Here is a 13,938-nt window from a genome sequence, read left to right on the forward strand (position 1 = left end):
AACTTTTAAACACCATAGATAACTTTTATAGCTCTCTCCTGTGATTCTGTCCCTACATGTGCCTGTGGAACAGGTTTTTGTATACAGCCAGTTTATCCATATACAATATTTTTTCTGTCTTTTTCAGAAATTCTCAGTATTCCATACTGCATCCAAAATAGACTGTATCCAAAATAGACTGCTGCTGAATGACTTTTAATATTTTTTTTCTTTTGCCAGGCAAGTCAATCTAAAAGTTTATGTGACTTTTCTTTTAATATTAAAAAACTGAATGGATGATCTGGTACTACAGACTCAGCACTAGAAATTTCCCAAAGAAAGGGAAAATTTAATGGTAATGGAGCACTACATGTTAAATGGGATGTTCATAAAAAGAATTAATGTTGTAAATGGAACGTGCATTTTATACGTTGCAAAAACTCAAAGATTTTGACAGACTAAATTGAATTGAGTACAACTAACAATCTCCATTCCAGATTCATGCAGAATTGAAATCACAAAATGTCAGCTCAGGGGGTTGTTGGGACAAAAATTTATTGTATTATTAAATTTGAGGTGTTACTTTAACACAGCTGACCAATAATCAAAATATTTCTATGTAAATATATCTTCTCAGGAAAGGGAGGAGGAAATGCCATCATAAATATGGGTCAATGGACATAGGAAAGCTTTCAAACAGGTATTGAAAGGAGGAATAGAAATGTGAGGGGAAAGGAAAAGGGAGATTAAATATATGGTTATTTCCTTAGAGTTAGAGCATTCTACAGTATTCAGATATATTTCCTAGATATTTTTTGCTGTTTATTTAGAGAAGGTAGTTGCAATAAGATCATATTTGACACTTGTAAACTATTTTTCTATAAAGAAAGCTCAGATATCAATGTCATGCATTATGTAAGGACAACTAAGAAATGGGGATAAATTAAAACACTGGAAATTAGAAGAAGGTTTCTAACCACCAAAGTCCAGTTCTAGGAGAGCATTACAGCTGGAGTCATGGACTAAATAAACAAGAATTTCAAGATTAAATTACCATGAAAGAATTCAGTAACTCAGAAAGTTTGTCCTTATCCTATATTCCTGTCTTTCATTTCCATAATTTCTAATATTCTTATTAGTTCTTCCAAAAGCAATCCATAAGAAATGCAAATTTAAAGCTTTGCAAAGGAAATCATTAAGAACGAAATTTAATTTGCATGGTATTTGTTTTTGTAAATGTTGCGTATGAATGGAGAACAGTCACTCTTATGTTTCTTCTTACAATATGCATCTTCTTTTCATAGTGACAAACACTGACGATGGTATTCACTACCAAACCCAGATACTGACTCCTAAGCTAGTCATTCTAAATTCCCTTTAGAGCAAATGGAAAGGACTAGATACATTCTAAAAAGTAATTTATCATATTCTAAAGCAGACATAAAGTAGGTCAGATGAATCACACCCAAATAGTACTTATTTCTCTGCATTAACTATCATATGAATCTAGGATGGCCAGCTCAGATGTACATAATTACAGTATTGACGTCTGCAGCTAGATGACATTAGTCACCAGATTGCTTACTTTGGATTCTGTTTTTACCCATTTAGTAAGTTAAAGGCTTAAGAGTTTCTACCATCACCAGAAATCACCATCATTGGAATAAATAAAGTTTATGAAATACAAAATTGTGCAAGATGAAGAAAGTTATTTCAGCAGCAGCCCAACCCTGAACCATAGTTTGGTGTTGGAACACTGACTATGAAATGTAAAACTGTAATCATGAGTTATAGCAATACAGGAACATGTTTTTGAGAAAGCTCTTAAGAAGAATTTATTTGCATCAGCTGGGTACTCCCTATGAAGGTGAGGAGGATATTAGAAATATTAGACTCAAGATATGCGTATTTTGATTAACAAAATACCTAACAAAATACCTAGTCTATAAAACCATCAACAATTATAAGGATTTAAACAAATACTTAGAATTATTTAAACTACAGTAGTTTATGGCAAGAGACAACCTTATCTGTCTGTGTCTGGTGGAGAGGCTTGTCCTGGTTTCTGCTGGGATAGAGTTAATCTTCTTCTTAGTAGCTGGTCTAATGCTGTGGTTTTGATTTGGTATGAGAATAATGCTGATAACACACTGATGGTTTTGGTTGTTGCTAAGTAGCAATTACTTTAAATTAAGGACTTTTCAAGTCCCCCATGGCTCTGCCAGTGAGCAGGTGCACAAGAAGCTGGAAGGGAGCAGAGCCAGGACAGGACCCAAACTAGCCAAAGGAATATGCCATACCATAGAACACCAAGCTCAGCATATAAACTGGGCGGGGCGGGGGGGGTGGGGGGGAATTGGCTGGAAGCTGCTGATCCATGCTCAGGGACTGGCTGGGCATTGTTCAGCAGGTGGCAATTGTATTGTGCATCACTTATTTTTCTTGACTTTTATTCCTCTATCTCTGTTACCTCCCTTTTCATTACAACTACTAGCAGCAGCTGCAACATATTTTACTGTATTTCAGTTATTCAGCTATTCTTATCTGAACCCATGGGTTTTATATTTTTCCCGATTCTCCTCTCTATCCCACCGGGGGGAGGGGGTGGGGGAAGTGAGCAAACAGCTGTGTGGTACTTAGTTGCTGGCTGAGGTTAAACCATGATAGGTTCAATAATTCAAGAACCTACTGCAGCTTAAACGATTATGTCAGTAAAGGAATCATCATCAAGATCCAGTAGGTTAAAGACAAAGTCTCGGAGAATTAAATCACCAAACTCTTTTTTTCATTTATATTTACAGCTAAACATAGTGAGAGGAAGGAATATATTTTATTATTATTATTTTATTGTGCAATGTAATAGTTGCAGAGAATCAAGATGCATCCTTGAACCTATTTACCATTTGCCAGTCACTAAGAGAAATTAGCAGAGGGATAGTGAAGTGAAAAACCCTCTGGCATTCTTAACTTCACACTTCATAAGCAATGCTGGGATCTTCATCAAACTTTGTTTCCCGAGTAGTCCGGAATGTCATAATCAAATTATACTATAATAATAACAGATTACAAGCAAAGAATATACCTTTGTGCAATGTGCTTTAATGATGAACATTTTGGAGTACTCTGTTACCATCTCTTCTATGGTGATTAATTTTAATTTCTAGCTCCCACAAACTGGAATCAGTTTGACTATTCCATATCATCTTAGCTGTCAGTAGAGAGCACTTCACTAAGTAAATATTCTGGATCTACTTTCTTCTGAAGCAGATTTCTTAAGATAAAAAAGACTCTAACTTGTCCTCCCTGACTATATGTCTTTGGGGTGTTCATGTCACTATGTTGTTATTACCTACTATCTTCAGTTACCTGTCAGCATAGGCATTTACTTATCATGCAAACAAAGTTAAGATTAAGTTTAAAATAATAGCTTCCAGCTATTTCCAGATCCAATCATTAAAAATATCACATTCTGAACAATTGAGACAGTAGATGCTAGTTTTGTTCAAAAAATAAAAGTTAGCAAGCATAGTAATTAAGAAATTAAACTGTAATATAATAAAAGGCTTTTAGATTTACTTGCACACTACTGTTGTTTGGCTGCTATGTATAAAAGATAAAAATAATATATGCAAACTTGATGAAGTTGAAATTAAAGATATCTAAAAGAGAATGGCTAAAGAAGTCAATTTTATTTTATTGTTTGTAAGTGGATAAATAACTCTCCAGCAGGCATGAAAACAGCAGAAACTTGTTGCTAAATTCATTTGAGCTTTTCATTCCCTTCTCATCATCAGTCAGAAAGTACTGGGGAAGTAGTTTCTAAATCACAAATATATATATCAGGATACTGTCAGTTCAAGGTTGATTTTTTGAAGTTTACTTGAATGAGATTAATGCAAAATAGCACAAAACATACAGTTTACGTATAGAGATACTTATTCTAACAGAAATTTGTCAGAAACAGTTATTTTGGTTCCAGTTTTGTTTTGAGTTATAGCCCCAGAAACCAATCTGACAGGGAAAAAAAAAGGGTATCGAAGATAATGAAATTTTAATTTTTTTACTGAATGAACTCTGATTTGTTTTATTTAATGAGTAGAGGTGAGACAATTGTCATGAGAATGCTTCAAATACATACAGCATTTATTCTATTATTTACAAGATTATCACCCCTTGTGCTGCTCAAATTTTCTCTTTTAAATTATATACACTATTAAGCCATTGTTAATTGCAATAATTGTTGCAGCAATAACACGGCTCTTGCCTTTTACTTCGTTCCTTCGTACTTTCCATATCACTCCTTCACCTCCCTTTTAAAACGTACAAAGTCATTATACACTTTTTCCTTATCTTCCTTAATATTTTTCCTTAATTCTAAGTGCAAGGTTATTTTAAAAATAATGCACATATATTCACAGATGCCCAGATGAATGGCTATGCAGTCACAGTACAATGCCCTCTGTTTATTAAACTATTACTTGTTCAGTGAGATATATGCATCAGTTGTATCCACTTGGAGCCTGTAAATTCTAAGATCTTTGGGAATAAGACCAATTTTTTTTTTTTTTGTTTAAATATGCACAAAACAAAGTAAGTTTCCATCTTTGATGCAAATATAAACTTTTAAAATACTGTTTGGAAACTTCTGAATGTTTGTTCAATGATTTTGTCGTTCACAGGAGTATTATTGCTTCCATTTTTCCAAGGAAAGATGATAGGAAGGGAGATAAAACAACACATCATGAAACCCCAGGAGTAGCTACTTGCCTGAGGACCACTAATAAAGCCCTCTGAGAAGCTGTTTTGTATGTTCATCAGCAAGGACCACATAGTATTAGCCTCTGTGCACTGCTCAGAGTGGTAAAGGAAATCTGTGACATACTTGGGAAAGTACCTACTTCTCTAAAGATCCTGTATAGGTTGTTTAATTCTAAAATAACTTTATTTTTGTTAGTCATCACAGTTTCCACAGTTTTAGTGCAAAAGCATTACAGAGAATTAATGAAACTATTTGTCTATCTACATCATATCAGTAAGATTAAATGCCCACGTTAATCTTAAGTATGCACAAAATATATAAAAAAGAATAGTAATCTTGATAGTTACTGATAACAGAACCTATTTGTTCTGTTTTGGTTTACTTCCCCCTCATTATTGCAGAAGATTGCTTCTTTAGCACCTAAAAATTTTCCTTGGCTCTTGTAAAATATTGATACTGGATTTGGTCAGGTGCAAACAACTCTGCTTGGTGACTATTACTATTATTATTGTTGTTGTTTATGTGATTAGCTCAATAATTTGGGGGTAGATGAATGCAAAAGTGGTATTTAAATAGATAATTCCTTATTGGTGCAGCTGAACAAGTTCTGGAAAGCTCTAGTGTGGCTGTTTACAAGGCTTCCAGCATAACCTCATGACCCAATGCCAAGCACAATGCCATCTTTGTTCCCGGCCAGTGACAAAGCTACCCAGCTTTGCTTTCAGCAAATGAGCCTCCCAAGTGTGTTACTTGACAGGTTCCTTCAAAATCCTCTTCTTTTTTCACTTTCACAGTTTCACTGGTCTGTTATCAAGCACACTTCTGATCAACTTTGAAATGTGCTAATGTAAGAGTTATTCAAACCCTAGACAATGGCTATGTCTACACTGTCAAGTAGCATGTTTCCACATCGCTACCAGGTAAATTGTTTTATTGACCACATTGCATATATTCTGGGATGCAACATCTCATTGACATAAAAGCAAAGCCTGGCTTCTATTCAGGTGACAGTTCACTTCTAACAGCCAGCTTAAGTTTCTTATGTTTTCCTACCCCACAAACATAACATATAACCTCAGTTTCATTTTGCAATGATGTGGTAATACTGTGGCTGCAGCACAGCCTTCACATTATTTAAGAAACTGAAAAGCAAAACAAACATGCAGAAAGAGCACCCATTTAAGGACAGAATAGCAATTACAACTTAATGGTAGAAAAAGCACCACACAAAGCCCAAAGGATATTTAGATCAAGTACTATGCAATATGAACACAGGGGTTTTTTCTGCTTAACTTTGGAAGCACAGATTAGTCTGAAGTTCATGTATTCAGCAGTGTCAATGTAATCAGTACCTAGTGACTCATGTTTGACTCAGTGAAATATGTCATGTGATAAGATTAATTTCAACTCATAAAATATACTTCAATACATAAGGAGAAATTCCCACTTTGAAATTACTAACATTCCCTAAAACCTAAAATTGTTCTACAGTGGGAATGGATCTAAATCATAATATGGGCAGAATCTCTCCCCCCCCCCCCCCCCGCCCAAGGGGTCCTTGTCAGGCAAGAAGTGTCATCCATTCTGTATCTAAAGCGTGTAGAGGTGACCCCACACAAATTAATTCATGTACCATTAAAAACATGGGACTTTATTTGGAACTAAGTGCAAACAGGTAATCAGAGGGGATGCTGCAATGTGAGAAATGAAGTTAAAAGAGGTCACCAATCACCTATGGCATTTGTCCAAGAATCCCAATGAAATCACACAAAAATGAACAGTGCTGGTAGGAAAATTATGCAAGTAGAATTGTATTCTGCTCCCACTAAATTTAATGAGTTTTCAACTAGTGACAAAGGAATCAGGATGAGACCTTTCATCATTAAATAACTGTTAAACCAGAGAGCAAGAGAGCTGACAACATTGTACTACTTTTTAAAGAGGTGCTAAAGATGATGCAAGAAACTATTGCCTGATATGCTTCACCCTGGTGTTAGGAGAAAATGTTCCTAAAAAAACCTAAAAAATTCCATTAATGGAGAAGTCATAAACCAACTAGACTAACTTAATACATTAGGGAGGAACTAGTAATGGCTTTTGAAAGGTGAGTAATGCCTACCAGAATTCTTTAAGGACTCTTGCAAAACTGAAGATAGAGAGAAACATATGTATTTTGATGCAGTTCCAGAAAACAGACCTTGATCCTCTGTAAAATGTAATTATACTACCATAATTCCAAGCTATTGGAAAGGCTTTTTTCATGTAAATAGTATGAGGTAAAATAAAGAATAGCTAAGACTAAATAATCTTTCTATATAAACAGTTTAAATAAAGTCTTCTCCTCATGACTGATATTATGTTACGTTCTACTCTGGCATTGACAAACATCAGGCTTTGAAAGGGTGAAAACACAGGCAAATGTGCATAAGCAATTTAATTGTTATAAAATAGAATAATATGCATTTTGCTATGCATTTAGAAAAAAACATGTCAAACCTCTGCATATCTTTTTTCATTACTTTTGTGAACAGGTATTTAAGGCAAGAACAGAATATTGCTAAAGGATAGCTATGTTGCTTCAGAGAGTTACTTTGATAAAAAGTTAAATGTGCTTAGATTCCAAATAGATAGGTGCCTACAAAGCTTTCCAAGTCTTTAAGTTTGTTAGCTAGCCATCAGTGAAAATCATTACAACTGTCTGGTTCAGAAGTGGAGTAAAGTTGAATCTTAGTATTCAACATGCAAGCAATGTGTTACTTATTTTTGAATAAGACAAAGCCTAAGCCCATCACACACTCAAGAACAATGATATGTAAACATGGACAAAGTTCTTTCTAATTGTCTTTCAGACTCTCCGCTATCGTTGCTATGGATTTTGAGAGCCGGTTAAAATGGTAATTTAGAACACTGTCATTACATGAGCAGTGAAGAAACTAATTGCATTTTCTGGTATTGTGCCATCTGTCTACAAGCTTAGGTGTTTCTTTTTAGGTGCTAGCACAGTCTTTGAGTTAAAGACTTGTTTCTTATTCCATTTTTGAAACCCATGAAGCTCATGACTGAGTTCATTTTACTCTTAATGTAAGATTGAGTTTTCATTAATTTTCCTTTCTCACAATTTTTACCAGCATTAATTCAAGAATAAGAGATTTTACGCTCATCAAGTTAAAACTGTCTCCATCTGGCCCCAAGAATCTTGCCATTCTTTTTCCATAGAAGCATTTTGTCAATATATTTAAGTTTTTTTCAGGAGATCTAGCTTAAGTGTTGGAAAATTTGCAATCATTTACTTGGCCAATCATTATTTGTTTAGAATACATTGCAAAATTCATTAAAATATTGAAATGTCAGTCAATGTTTTACATCCATGAATACAGTATCAATCTTTCAAATTTATACTTGATTAATTCTACAGATGTACTTACAATTTCATACAGCCACACCCTACAAGTTATTTTTGAGAATTTGACTCTTAGGATCAGATTTTGCCATTGGATATTTTTTTTTTCTTTTCCAGAGGGTGTTGCAACACTGTTAAAACTAGCCAGCTGCAACAAGGCTTTTACCATCCCATACCAGACTAACTTCAATAAGTTATGCCATTGCCATGACACAGCCACTAATCTCCTGTAAGGTTTCAACACTTCATCTACTGTCCATGCTGTGCCTTCCTCGTCTTCATGCCAGCCCACCCTGTTTCTTGCCTCAGCTGCATGCAGATTCTTTCTTTTCCATGCTCCTCTTCCAACCAGCTTCTCCTCAACCAGACCCCCTTCTTCTCCCTGTTTCTCCCAGGGCCTCTCCTTGTCTCACCCTCCTGCTTTTTGCAGGTTTTTCTTCATACTGTCCTCCTCTTCTATACCCCTTAGAGCTATTTAACCACTTAACAGAACCAGCCACAGTTGCACATTATCCACATCAGCCAACCCACCACCCCAAGCCAGCCCACAGCTGTATTTTTTCAATGTTAATTAACCTGCTTTCATTCCTCTGTAATTCCTCTAAGCAGAGATAGTATTGTTATAAATTTAGAAACCAAGATCTAAATATTTTGCACAAAATCTTTTTCCTCTCCTTGATTTCTTGTCCAACCATTCACCACATTGAATCTTGCTTATTTAAGTGGTAATCCTACACAGAAGACCTTGATTTGTCATTTGACACTGCATGACTGTGGTACTTTGTTAATAAAGTATGGTATTGTTTATGGTACATTAGAAGTCTAGATTACCACATATATAGCATGTTTAGAATAGAAAATACAGGCAACAAATGGTCAATTTCTAAATTAATTACAGTAATGCCTACAGTATATAAATTCTTGTGGAGTAAATGGCTTCTGATTTATATGTATTGTAGATACATTTAATAATTCCACTGATGCACAAAATCTGCTTGTGCCATAAAATGGTTGGAATGTTAAACTAGAGAGATCATTCAGAAGCTGTTTCTTCTAAATCTCTGATTATTTCTGTTTTAACTTTTTTCTTTCCCCCTGATTGTTTCCTACTTGTTACTATACAGGCTATATTATATCTAAGACTGTGCTTAGCTTAGGCAACTGTAGAATATTACTGATCTGCAGCTACAACACTGACAAAAGCTTGGTGACATTCTGTAAAGTTACTCAAACACATTTATTCAACAATTGTTTGCTTAGTCTGTGCTTCAGAATTTGCTATCATTTTTTCACAGAACATCTAGGTACGTTATGATTCACATTAACAGGGAAGTAAATCTTCAGAACAAATTGGGGCCTAGCATTTGAAGACATTGCCTGATTAGCAGTACTGGCCATAGAAAAGGTTTCCTTCCTTGATTCAAAGTACTCCAGAACCTCTGATTTTCAAAGTATACTGCATGAAGAAGATTACAAATCATTATGTCCTTCAAAAGTCATCATACACCTATATGCAAACATTGCTGAATTTCTTCCATTTGCTAGATATATATTTCTTTAAGAACAGGAAGTGGGGCATTTTGGAAAATACCCTTTTTGAACATCTACTGAGTACTCTTACAGCTCTATTAGCCATGAGCTGCTTTAAACTAATCTGTAAATATGCTCTACAGAAAGGACTCGGGGGGAAAAACAGAAAAATGGTGCAACAGTGGTTAAGCAGGTAAGGAGGAAAAGTAAATTGCCATCACTAAATCTATGGAGTATAGACTGTATGTTGAGGATCTTAGTGTACACAAAACCCAATTTTCCTTCACATAAAACCACCATGAATTCAATGCACCTCTATGATGTTCATGGCAGCTGAGGTCTTCACAACTTCAAGGGGTTACTATGGAGCTTCTATGAAGAAATTTAACTCTATCCCAGCCAATACCAGTGTACATAATGAAAAAGGTAAGTATCACAGTTCCACATTTCCCCAAAAGAATTGCTTAATTACCAGGCTATATCTAAACCACAGTGGTAACACTGAGCTTAGCATAGAAGGTAATATCTATAACAACTTTTGCTACCAAACAGAAATGGCTATACTTGGGTAAGGAATTAGAAGGATGTCTGTTTTGGTTGATTCACTGTGCATCCAGCAACAGCAAATTCTCAAGAATGAAGAGAAAGAGGTAAAAGGATCATATTTTTATCATGAGAACATCTACTAAGGAATGGTGCAGAATTAGCTTTACCAAAGCTGTCTGGGTCTGGGACACATGCTCAAATTTTCAGACATTGTACAAATTATCTAAGTTTAGAGAAAAGCTAAAGGGATTTTTTTTTTTTTTTTTTTTTTTGACATTTAAAGCCAGAGATACAGGGTCTGAACCTGGTCTCCTCCAGGAATTTACATATTGCATATAATAAACTCTGTCACAATAGAGTGATGAATTTGAATTCAGCCATCTGAGTTACAGTAGCTAATTACTTACAATTGAATCAACATGATAACTAGGCATGATGCAGGTGACGTGTTTCTTTACCATAGATGATGAGAAGTTGTTAGGTGTCAGCAACCAGAAAACAAGCCAAATGGAGCTAAATGTTTTCACTTAAAAGCCCTCCATCAGTCTTGTTTCTTGTGAAGCACTATAGTTTCACTTTGGGTTTCTTTTTTTGTTTTGTTTTGAAAAACCTGCAGTATTGATTTTTTTTCATGCTTAAAGACTAGATTTATTTTTTCCTTTGAAACCCAGTTTCTATGCCTCAGAAAGGTTAAATTTTTTAAGAGAAGATATACTATAATTAAAGATATCAAATTGTAAGTGAGCTACCACTTGTGGGATTTGATAGCCTGTAGCTTTCAGAAAAACTTTCAGTAAAATATAATTATTCCAATTTCTTAGCATATCACACTGAGTCAAGTTCAAGGGTTCATTTTGTAGCCAAATCATAATGTCTTTCTTATTAATGAGAAAATTTTTTTAACATGTTAAAAAGAAATTTTTCTGGAAATCTCTAAACTTACTTGAAAGAGCTAAGAAGAGACCTCACTTTGTGTAGCTTTTCCTGTATCACTGTCTTCTTTTGTATTATTAATTTTATTTTATTTAATTTTGAAAAGAGATATGATTAGCTTTGTATATTTTTATTCTAGAAACAGCAAAAGTAGACACAGATATAGCTGCAAGATATAAGGGCAGCTGATTAACAGGTAGAATATCTGAATAAGTAACAGTCTTTCAGGTTTAAAGAGAAAAAGCTGTCAGTGAAATGTATATAGGAAAAAATAATCAGATTTGTATTCAGAAATGGCACGGGTGGGTATTTGCTTGAAGATTAAACACTGCTTCTTGAATTTTCCTGAACTTTTTACTGTTTTCACAGATGGAATTTAAATTTTATCTTCTTTATTGAAGCTAACCTCAGCCCCTCAATATTTAAAATTAGAAGACTGATGCCGTATTTCTAGCTTCCTATACAAGATATATTTTTTGAGGAGTCAAAGACTTTAGGTAATAAAACCAGAAAATTTTCAGCTTTGAAAATTGTCATTTGAAGATGCAGAAATAAAGGGTAAAATTGTGTAGGTATTGGACATTTGTAAGCCAAAATGAAAGGAAAGTTGAGAAAGTAAAGTATTTAAGAAAATATTACGTGCCACGAGGGGCCACTTTGCTCAGTCAGGTACATCTCTAGAAAGTGAGGTATCAGATAATACTAAGCTTATAAGTGCTGCTTGAGAAATAATTGCCTATTAGCCATCGGACATGAAGGAAGAAAACCACGTGCTGCTTATATGTCTATAAGCTGACACATATAATAATTTTTTGTCTATGATCATCAGTTTATTAAAATTAAACATTGTTATTGTAGTGTTTTTTATAGTAGAGTAGAACTGGAGGGTCCATGACAAGTTAAAAGAAGAATTTTGTCATAAAAAGTCTAGGATGGCAAATATATTATGCTGAACCCTGAAACGCAAGTCCTTCACATAGTTGTTTCTAATCTAAGTAATAAACAAAAAGGTTAGAATAATTAAAGAGCAACATTTAATCTAAGTCCTTCTCATGGGATAAAGATTACATCCTCCATATGCCAAATGACAATGCATAATATTTTGAAAATCAAATTTTGCAATATCTGAAATAGGAGTTATAATTAAACTAATTGTCAAACTGTGACATTCAGCACGGAGTATTTAAACAGTCTGGATTTTGTTTGTACTTTTTGCTTGAGAGTCAATTGTCATAGCTATTTTATTTTCAACACCACATCACTTTCTCAAGATACCTAAGGAAGCATCCAGTTCTGCCTTGTACCTTCTTTACTGCATGTGTATATTCTTTGCTTTGCTTTCCTAAAACAGACACCTGTGTAAATTCTGGAAGAAACTGGAGGCCTCTATTGACAGTCTCATCACAGTAAATGAATATTTGCAATTGTGGAAGTACTCTGCATAACTTCTATTCATATGATTTGTAAGAAGGGAGAACTACACACTGATAAATTGAAGGACAACAAGTATGTTAAAAGAAAGTGTGTGTGTTATACATGTTAATCATAGTAGATAATCATATAATAAGGTAAATTATGTGATTTATATACTTATCTCAATAATTTAAATGGGGAGCTACCGAAACAATGCTGATGTTCCCCTTTGCAAATGAAATTCAGTATTATGACCTAGGTTAAGAATCATTGCCTAAAGACACAGATTTAAAGGTCTGTCTTTAAATTTAATTGTACTAAAGCAAGGTCTGTGATATCTTTCTAGGCTCTGGCTGGTGTGACAGTCTGAGCTGGTGCTAATCTTATTGTTAATGTCAAAGACCAAGCGTGACAGCAGCAGACAAGATAGGCTCTAGTGAATGACAGAGTAATCAGTCTGGAATAGAACTAGTCCATCCATAAAGGATCAGGCTGTGGAAAGTCACTATCAGCATGTCCACATGTTTACTTCTTTTCTCATGTTGATGGCAGTTAGATAATTTATAGCATATTTCTTTGTCAAAGATTATTTGAAATTCCTATTATTCTAACACTGTAAACCTAAAGGGATAAAAATCATGAAGTCTGGCAGTATGATCATTACTGAACATTTAAATGTATAGTGGACATTCTTCTATGAAAATAATTCCAGATATAAATTTAATAATTGCTTATAATGAATGTGCACAGTCCCACAAACTTCCCTTTCAGTTTTCATTCACTGTCATAATAGGTCATTATACACTTTTAATAGTCACATTCTGAAAAAAAAAAGAAAAAAGAAAAAAAAAAAAAAGAAAAAACACCAAAACCACAAAAACTAACAAACAAAACAAAACCAGAAAGGATTTGAGAATAATTCCTACAGCAGAGGGTTATTACACATTAGTCAATTTATAACCTTTGTGAATCCATAACACAAATGGAGTGATACCAGTTATGGGCCTGCAGCCTTTAACACAAGGGCAGTAGCAAGGGACAGGACTCAAAAATACAGCTAAGTTTCTGATACTTTTTGTTGGATACACTTAGAATTTCTAGATTCTCTCCCTGACCTCTGTATTTATTCTCTTGGATAGATATTAAGGCTAGATTCTTAAAGATTTTAAAACATAAATTATTTACAATTATTATTTACAAGACACTTTAAATTTAGAGACAATCTGACTATGTAAGTTTGTGGAGGGAGAGGATGGCACAAAGGTATGTGCTTATGGCATGATGCAGGGGTATGCATCAAGTGGGTTGGTGTCAATCAGAACAATGAAAAAAAGGTCTTAGCTTTCTGTTTTAATTCACAGATGTTCATATATAGCCC

This window comes from Falco biarmicus, chromosome 2, assembly GCF_023638135.1.
Source record: "Falco biarmicus isolate bFalBia1 chromosome 2, bFalBia1.pri, whole genome shotgun sequence".
NCBI classification, from domain to species: Eukaryota; Metazoa; Chordata; class Aves; order Falconiformes; family Falconidae; genus Falco; species Falco biarmicus.